Raw genomic sequence first — 9,007 nt, 5'->3', positions numbered from 1 at the left:
GTTGAATTCTTAGCAAATCAAGCTAGAATGAAGAAACTGAGAAATTTTAAGCTCTATCGAGCTTAGCAAAGATCAAATTGGAAGCTTGATTCAGTTGATTTTCAAGTTAGATTGCGGCAAATTGAAGCTCTAATACCATGTTGAAGAGTTTCAGTCTCGTTGAACAGAGGGAAATTTGGAGAAAAATTGCTTTATTGATTCACTTTGTATCGTTATTATACAAATGCTTTATATTACCTTAAGATAAATTAACTCAACTAACTAGTTAACTAACTCAGGTTGTAACTAACTCAAGTAACCAACTAACTAATTGAACTGAAACTAAACTGTATCAATTAACTGAATTGATATAGTTACAACAACTATTTAACCTATTTGTTGCAATACTAGACGGTAGCGAGTCTGCCATGTTCTTTGACTGGAAGGAAGAAAAACTCACAAGGGCCGTTTGGTAAGGGGTTGATGTGGGATTATTGGATTATGTCATCTTATATTACTTGATTATCCCATTTGATTGTCAAGTAATATAAGATTCTGATAATCTTTAATAATATTAGAGGTAATATGATTATCTCTATTTTCTTAGATATTATAAGATTATCAGGTAATCTTTTTTTTTGTTACAGTTTTGTCTCTTATTAATAAAATTTCAGGACAATAATGCCCTTATTTTTAAATTTGTTTACATAAATGTTGTTTTTACTATTTCACCCCAATTATTTAACTTTTTGGACAAAATTACCCTTGAATTCAAAACAAATTGCAGCCCACCTAAGCGACCACCCCCCACCCACCTACGGCCGGCAACCACTGCCGCGGCTAGCCGCCGTCTTCGGAAAGGCGCACGGAAGGCCAAAAATGGCCGTCGTGCACCGATTTGGCCATTTCCGGCCAGATCATGATAGATCTGGTCGTTGACGGCCAGATTGATGGCCGTTACGTCTGTAGTCGTTAACGGCGAGATCTCTGGCCAGAAATGGCCATACGGAGCACGAATGTCATTTCTTGCCTTCCGTGCACCATTAGATTGCCGATTGCCGATTGCCGACGGTCAGCAGTGGCTGGGTTGTGGGGATGCTTTATTGATTTTCTAAACTTTTATTATGGAGTTGTTTTTGCTAAGTTTTTAAATGCAGGGGTTATAATAATCAATATTAAAAATAATATAATAATAATATTTAATTAGAGGATAATTCAGTAATTTAAATAATATACCTACTAATTTATTCTTCTCAATCAAATATATTAATAAAATATACCCACTAATTTATTCTAACTAATCAAACATATTTTCTTAAATATTCATAACAATTTTTAAAATAATCTAATTTTTTAATAATTTAATATTCCCAGTGATCTAACCTTTCTTAAACCAATCACACCCGTAATGGTTAGCAAATGTATCAATCTTTTTTTAATATAAAGCAAGTTAGAAAACATTTGTAAATATTAATATTACACTTACAATCTCACAAATTCTCTCTTATAATTCTTACATGACAGTTCCCAATTTTTTGTTGATGAATTTTCTAAAATTTAAAATTTATCAACAAAAAATTAGAAACTACCATATAGGATCATAAGAAAAAATTTGTGAGATCGGACTGCCAACTAATCTTTATTGCATAGGTAAACTACGGGAAACATTTATATGATGGGCATGTGACATTATTTTTGTTCTTACCAGAAAAATTCTTTCAATAATCAATATATCCCGGTCAAGTCAGCGTATATCAAAACTTGAGGCTCCAGTTTTTCATCCACTTGATTAAGTTTTGCCTATGGTTTTTTTTTTTTAATTATTATTCTTTTTCCAAAAACATAAAAATAAATGGGGCACCAGCAGGACTTGAGCGTTTGAGTTTCTTCTTATCCCTGCTGGCCAATTCCATCTTATTCAATATTTTTGTAAAATGGGATTTCAACATGTCCGATATCCGATTGTATCATAGATAAGTGTAGATATATATATATTAATTATATATATATAAATATATATATCTATATATATATATATTTATATAGTATATATTGGTTCATGTTTGATAAACATTTTTGGGGAATTGTATCCAAAATATTGCTTCATATTTAAGTATTTTTTAATCATCACAAAAATTATTCAAATTATTGGGGTTGAGTCAAATAATATTTTTAAAATTAAAGGAATTTGTAATATTTTTAAAACCATGTAAGATGATTATGATATTCTAGTAAATTTTTGGATGTCTAGGTGATATTTATGCTATTGTGAAATTTGAGCATGGAGAATCATCATCATCTCTATGCTCAAATTTCACAATAGCATAAATATCACAAATACCACATGGCAATTCATAGTTAATTAGTTCATAAATAAGTTTCACTTGCCAACAATAAGTTATGTCTGATCAAATGTAAGCTAACTAATTACGAATTACTACATCGGATTTGTGAAAGAAAGTTAGTAAAAATAGTTTGTCAGCCTATCTTTATTATTGCATAAATATTTCAATTGTGAAGCATCTTTTTTCTTTTTTTTTTTTTTATGGAAAGAAAGAAAATTTAATCATCTTTTTCCTTAAAGGGGACAAGATGACGGTACTCTAGAGATTAGCGTGTGAAAAAAACAAAGGATAAAGTTGTGGTTGATAATTGTTGGTCACAAAAAGATCAATTTTTTTTTTTTTTTGTGGTAACTGGTCAGTTTACGTACACTTTAACTAATCTCTGGGATTTATTGAACATCCTTCCAAGTATAAAAGACCAAATAAACCACAACGTTATTGTGTTATATGGCTCTAAGATTTGGGGCCAGAAACTTGAGGAAGCAAACTTCTTTAACCGCCAGATCAACTTCTTAAAGTTGTAAAACATTTATCTCATGGATATATTAAAAAGTATATTTTTTTAATCTTTTTTTCTAAATAAAATGAATCTAAATTATTGAAATCTTTACCTATTTGTGATCTTCACATATATTTAAAGATACAATTAAAAAAAGCCCATAATTTTTTGGTGTCTAAGTGATATTTGCAATTGTGAAATTCTAGAATGGGAGTCGTTATCTTTATCCTCGAATTTCGCAGTTGCATAAATATCACAACTGCATAAATTTCCCAATTACGGAGCATTATTATTATTATTATTATTATTATTATTTTTTTTTTTTTTTTTTTTTTTTGGAAAGAAAGAAAATTTAGCTGTCTTTTTCCTAAGATGGGACAAGATAGCAGATTATTATTATTATCTTCTTTTTTGTTTTTTTTTTTTTGTTTTTTTGTTTTTTTTTTTTTGGGAAAGAAAGAAAATTTAGCTCTCTGTTTCCTAAGATGGGACAAAATAGCAGATTCTATTGAGATTAGCATGCCAAAAAAACAAAAGATAAAGTTGTGGTTGATAGACGCTGGTCATAAAAGATAAAACATTTATCTTATGATATATTAAAAAGTACATGTTTTTTTTATATTTTTCTTTTTTTAAAATAAAAATGAATCTAAATAATTGATGTTGATGCGTGATTTTTACACCAACGAAACACACGTGTGAAATACTAAGCTGGCCCAGAAGACACACGTGAATATAAGGAAATATGAGAGTAAATACAAATGGGAACAACTTTTAAGTGGTTCGAATGCTAAGGAAGCAAGTCCTACATCCACTGTTATTTTATTAATGATAGGAGTTAGGTCGCATTAGCTGACTGCTTTACAAATGATAGTACAAGCGAGTGAATGCTATAAATTATAGAGAGAGATTAGCTAATCAAGAGTAAAAATGAGCGAATCCCTTGAATGAGAGAGAAGCTCTCAATTTATAGTGGGATGCATTGAGCTAATGATTACTGAATCTGTGAGTTGGTGGGATTATCCGTGCAAATCCTTCTTTATGTCACATTGCCCACCTTCTAGAGTGATTTGTGCGATTTGGCACAGGGATTGGACACGTAGGATCACAACAGCTTCTAGCTGGTCTGGCGCACACCCACTATTCTGACAGAAGCAGGCTGCGGGTGTACCCATGTTCTGACTTTTGCACACTGACGGGGCCTTACGTCAGCCCTATATTTTTCAGGCATAACAGAAGTCCCCTAGTTTTTAAGGTTTGAGGATCGAACCTTGGAAACTATTAGTCATGTCGCGATTGGATGATTTCTGGAAATTTTGGCGATTCCGACCTGTTTGAAAGTAGGTCGAGGTAGCATTTTTTGCGAACACGACCTCGCATGGTCATTGTTTGCAGAGGATGAGCGACCTGCTGGAACTTCTCAAGATCAACCTTCAGAGGACGTACCAATCCGACTTGCGAAGGCTTCCCAGCCATCGGCTGTTCGCCCGAGGCTAAAGACAACGTCTCAGCGAGCAAAGAAGAGAAGGCAGATTCAGGTTGAAGAGTCAGGGACCGAATCTTAGGGCGATCAACCTAGGAGGTCGTAGCCAGATGTCGGGAGAAGGTCGGGTAAGGAACCAACGGGCGACACGACCCCTACAGAAGGCGCGAAGAAGGAAACTCTAGTGCTAGACTCGCTGGGGAACCTGCCAGAGTACCTGCAGCCGATGATCTACACTTTACTAGAGTGCGGACTCTCGGAATCATTCGAGTAGTTCGTAGGTTCCAGCGACGTGGACCTGATGTGCACATCGCTATAGCACTTGAGCAAGGTAAATGAACTGTCCTCGGCGAGGACTTCCTTTAGTTTATCAATAAACTAACTTGCTATTTTTCTTGTTTGCAGGCCTTGCTTTCCATGCAACTGTCCCTGGAGAAGGTTCGGCTGGGAGTTGCAAAGGGGGAGGTCACACTGAAGGAAGAGAACGCACGGCTTAAGCGGGACCTGGAAGCCGCCGAAGCAGAAAGAGAGCTATCAAAGGAATCGACGAACCAGTATCTTGGTGAAAGGAACGCGGCCCTTCGCACAGTGGATTTCCAAAAGGCCGAGCTGGAGAGGCAGGGTGAGGAGATGAACGAGCTCCAAAGGACGGTGGCTCGCCTCACTCTGGAGGCCAAGGAGAAAGATCAGGAGCTCAAGGCGACCTTCCAGCAGGCTTCATGAGCAGAGCAGGAGAGGGAGGCTTCCGAGAAGATAAGGCAGGCTCTCGAGGCCGAACTCCAAACGAGTCAGGGGAAAGTTACTTTGCTAACCCAAGAGATGCAGAGCCAAGCAGAGGAGGTCGAAGCAAAAGCTGCCGAATGGGTGATTCAATCCATCAATGCCTTGCGACCAAAGAATCCGCAGCTTGACATATCCGACCTCTCGGAGGACTGGCGGGAAACTCTCATGTCCATGGTGCGACAGGATGATGAAGCGGCGGCTGCCCAAAAATCAGATCAGACAGAGGGTTCGAGACATGCCTCGGAGAAGCCCCCAGTTGACCAGGCTTAGGAGGATGAGGTCGGTCCTCCAAGAGTCAGATTAAGGCTAACAGTCCTACCATTTTGCCTGCTGTACTCTTTGCATTAATGAAATACATTTTGCTTTTACAATTTCTGTTCGCTTTACATGAGTTTACATTCTATCCACAATATTGGAACAAGTCTATGCGAACATGGTAACACATTTATACGAACAAGATTACATGCGAAGACTGTTACAAGCGAACAGAATAATACTTTACAAGGAAATAATTTACAAAGATCAAAAATTAATTTACAAGGAAAACTGAGTTCGGAATTACTGATAGTAAGGTCGAAGATGCTCAGCATTCCAAGCTCGAGGTACTTTGGAACCATTCAGCCTTTTGAGATGATAAGTCCCTGGTCTTATCACTTTGACGATGCAATATGTACCCTCCCAGTTTGGCCCTAGAACTCCCGCACTTGGTTCCCTAGTACCGAGAAGAACTTCCTTCAAAACAAGGTCGCCGACCTAGAAGTCTCTTCGTCCGACCTTAGAATCGAAGAACCTCTTCACGCGTTGCTGGTAGGCTGCTATCCTTAGTGAAGCCTTGCTGCGATGTTCTTCAATAAGGTATAGACTTGCTCACATAAGTTCTTCATTGTCGGCTTCATTGTACAAGTCCCTCCATAGCGAACCAGTTCCTACCTCCACATGGATTATTGCTTCGCAACCGTATACTAGCGAAAAAGGGGTTTCTGAGGTAGAGGTTCTCAGAGTTGTCCTGTACGCCCATAAGACTTCGGGGAGGTCGTCGGCCCAATTCCCTTTGGCTGCGCCAAGTTTGGCCTTTGGAGTGTGCTTGATGGTTTTGTTGACAGCTTCAACTTGACCATTTGCTTGTGGTCTTGCGACTGAGGCGAATTTTTTATGGATGCCCAGCTTGTCGCAAAACTGCTTGAACTCCTCGTTGTCGAACTGTTTTCTATTATCTGAGATGAGGGTATGAGGAATTTCGTAGCGGCACACAATATTCTTGAAAACGAAGTCTTTGAGCTTTCTGGTCGTGATCGCGGCTAGCGGTTCGGCTTCCACCCATTTGGTGAAGTAATCTATCGCAACCACGACATATTTGACTCCCCCTTTGCCGACTGGCATGGGACCGATGAGATTGATTCTCCACATGGAAAATGGCTAGGGGCTAGTCATTGTTATCAGTTCGTGAGAAGGAGCTCGCGGTATGTTTGCAAACCGTTGACACTTGTCACACCTCTTGACAAAGTTGTAGGTGTCTTCTTGGATTCGGGGCCAATAGTACCCTTGATGAACAACCTTGTTCGCAAGAGATCGTGCGGCGTTGTGATTACCGCAGATCCCTTCATGTATCTCCCTTATGATGTAATCTGCTTCTTCGCTGGTTACACATCAGAGGAGAGGGGTGCTAAACCCTCGCCTGTATAGTTGGTCCCCGATAAGAGTGTAACGAGCAGATCTTGTTCGCAGAACCCTTGCCTCGACCTTGTCGTTAGGCAAGGTCCAATCCTTGAGGTATTGAAAAATGGGAGTCATCCAGGAATCCGATTCTGTTACATTCACGACTTGTTCAATCGGGCTGATACTTGGGGGCCTTGATGAATTAAACAGGAATGCTATCCGGTGCTTCCGAGTCCAACGATGAGGCTATCCTTGCCAAGGCGTCTGCCACAGAGTTGCTATCTATGGGAATCTAGGTGATCGCGAAGTGCTTGAATGACTCGAGTGCGGCCTTAGCTTCCTTCAGATAGTGGATCATATTTTTTTCCTTGGCTTGATACTTTCCTAAGATCTGGTTGACGACCAGCATGGAGTCGTTGTAGATGCTGATCAGGGTTGCACCCATTTCTCTGACCAACCGCAATCCAGCGAGCAGAGCTTCATACTCGGCCTCATTGTTGGTTGCCTTAAATCCGAACCGAAGAATATCGTGAACGCGAGCCCCTTCGGGACTCAAAAGGAGAAGACCTGCATCAGCCCTCTTTTTGTTCGATGATCCCTCGACGTAGAGGCTCCAAGTCGATAGATTCTGAGCAGTTTCCTAGATGGCTTCGCTGGGCTATTGCTCCGGCTCACTTGGAAGATAGGAGAATTCTGAAATGAAGTCAGCAACAGCTTGCCCTTTGATAGTCGATCTTGGCTTGTACTTCATATCGAACTGACTTAATTCCATGGCCCATTTAAGCAATTTACCCGATGCCTCTGGCTTCTAGAGGACCTGCCTAAGCGGGTAATTAGTCATTACATGAATTGTATAGGCGTGGAAGTAAGATCGCAGTTTCTGGAAGCGATCAACAGGGCATAGGCTAATCGTTCCATTTTCGGATACTACATTTCGACATCCAACAGACGCTTGCTCGCATAGTATACTGGCCATTGGACCTTTTCCTCTTCCTGAACTAAGGCTGCACTGACCACGAACTGAGAAACAGATAGGTACAGGAGTAAGATCTCTTGCAGAAGACGTTTGAACAGGAGAGGTGGCTTCCCGAGGTGCTCTTTAATACTTTGGAATGCCTGTTCGCACTCGGGAGTCCACTCGAACTTCTTATTGGCCTTCAGAACATTGAAGAATGGCAAACAGCGATCTGTTAGCCTCGATATGAAGCGACTCAGTGCCGCTATTCGCCAATTTAGACTTATGACCTGTTTTTTGCTGGTCGGGCTTTCCAAATCGAGGAGAGCTTGGATTTTCTTGGGGTTGATCTCTATTCCCTGCTGGTTAACCATGTATCCTAGGAATTTTCCTGAGGATACTCCGAACGAACACTTGAGAGGATTCAACTTCATTCTGTATAGTCAGAGGATATCAAACATCTCAGCGAGATGCGCTATGTGATCTGAAGCGACATGGGATTTGACCAGCATGTCATCTACATAGACCTCCATCGACTTACTGATCTGGTCTGAGAACATCCGATTAACCAATCGCTGGTAGGTCGCGCTAACGTTCTTGAGGCTGAACGACATAACTCTGTAGCAGTACAATCCCCAATCTGTAATAAATGATGTATGCTCTTCGTTTGACGTGTACATCAGAATATGATTATATCCCGAGTACGTGTCCATGAAACTTAGCAGCTCGTGCCCCGAGGTGGCATCCACGAGCTGGTCGATTCTAGGTAAGGGGAAGCTATCTTTAGGGCAGACTTTGTTGAGGTCGCTGAAGTCGACACAGGTTCGCCATTTACCATTGGGCTTCTTTACCAAAACCGGGTTGGCAACCCAGGTCGGGTAGAGTGCTTCTCGGATGGACTCGTTTCGGAGGAGGTTATCCACCTCTAGCTTTAAGGAGGCATATCGTTTCGGATCCATCACTTTTCTTTTTTGGCGCACTGGCTTTGCTTCGCTATCGATGTTCAGCGCATGGCAAATGATATCAAGGCTGATCCCGATCATATCTGCGTGCAACCAGGCAAACACATCGATATTTTCCTTGAGGAAGCTGATCAGCTCGGAGGCAAGCTGGGGGTTAAGATTGCTCTCAATCCTTAGGACTCGGCTCGGATCCTTTTGGTCGACCAATACTTCGGACAAATCCTCAACTGACCCACTGGAAGGGCTTTCCTAAATTCGAGGATCCATATTATCCTCGGCTAGACCAAGCTGTGGCTCGATCCGACTGATCGCCATGGCCTGTCGGGGAATACCATGCGAGATGCC

This window comes from Pistacia vera, unplaced genomic scaffold (assembly GCF_008641045.1).
Source record: "Pistacia vera cultivar Batoury unplaced genomic scaffold, PisVer_v2 Contig1184, whole genome shotgun sequence".
Classification (NCBI taxonomy): domain Eukaryota; kingdom Viridiplantae; phylum Streptophyta; class Magnoliopsida; order Sapindales; family Anacardiaceae; genus Pistacia; species Pistacia vera.
The sequence above is the reverse complement of the archived record's forward strand: the minus strand, read 5'-3'. Positions refer to the sequence as shown.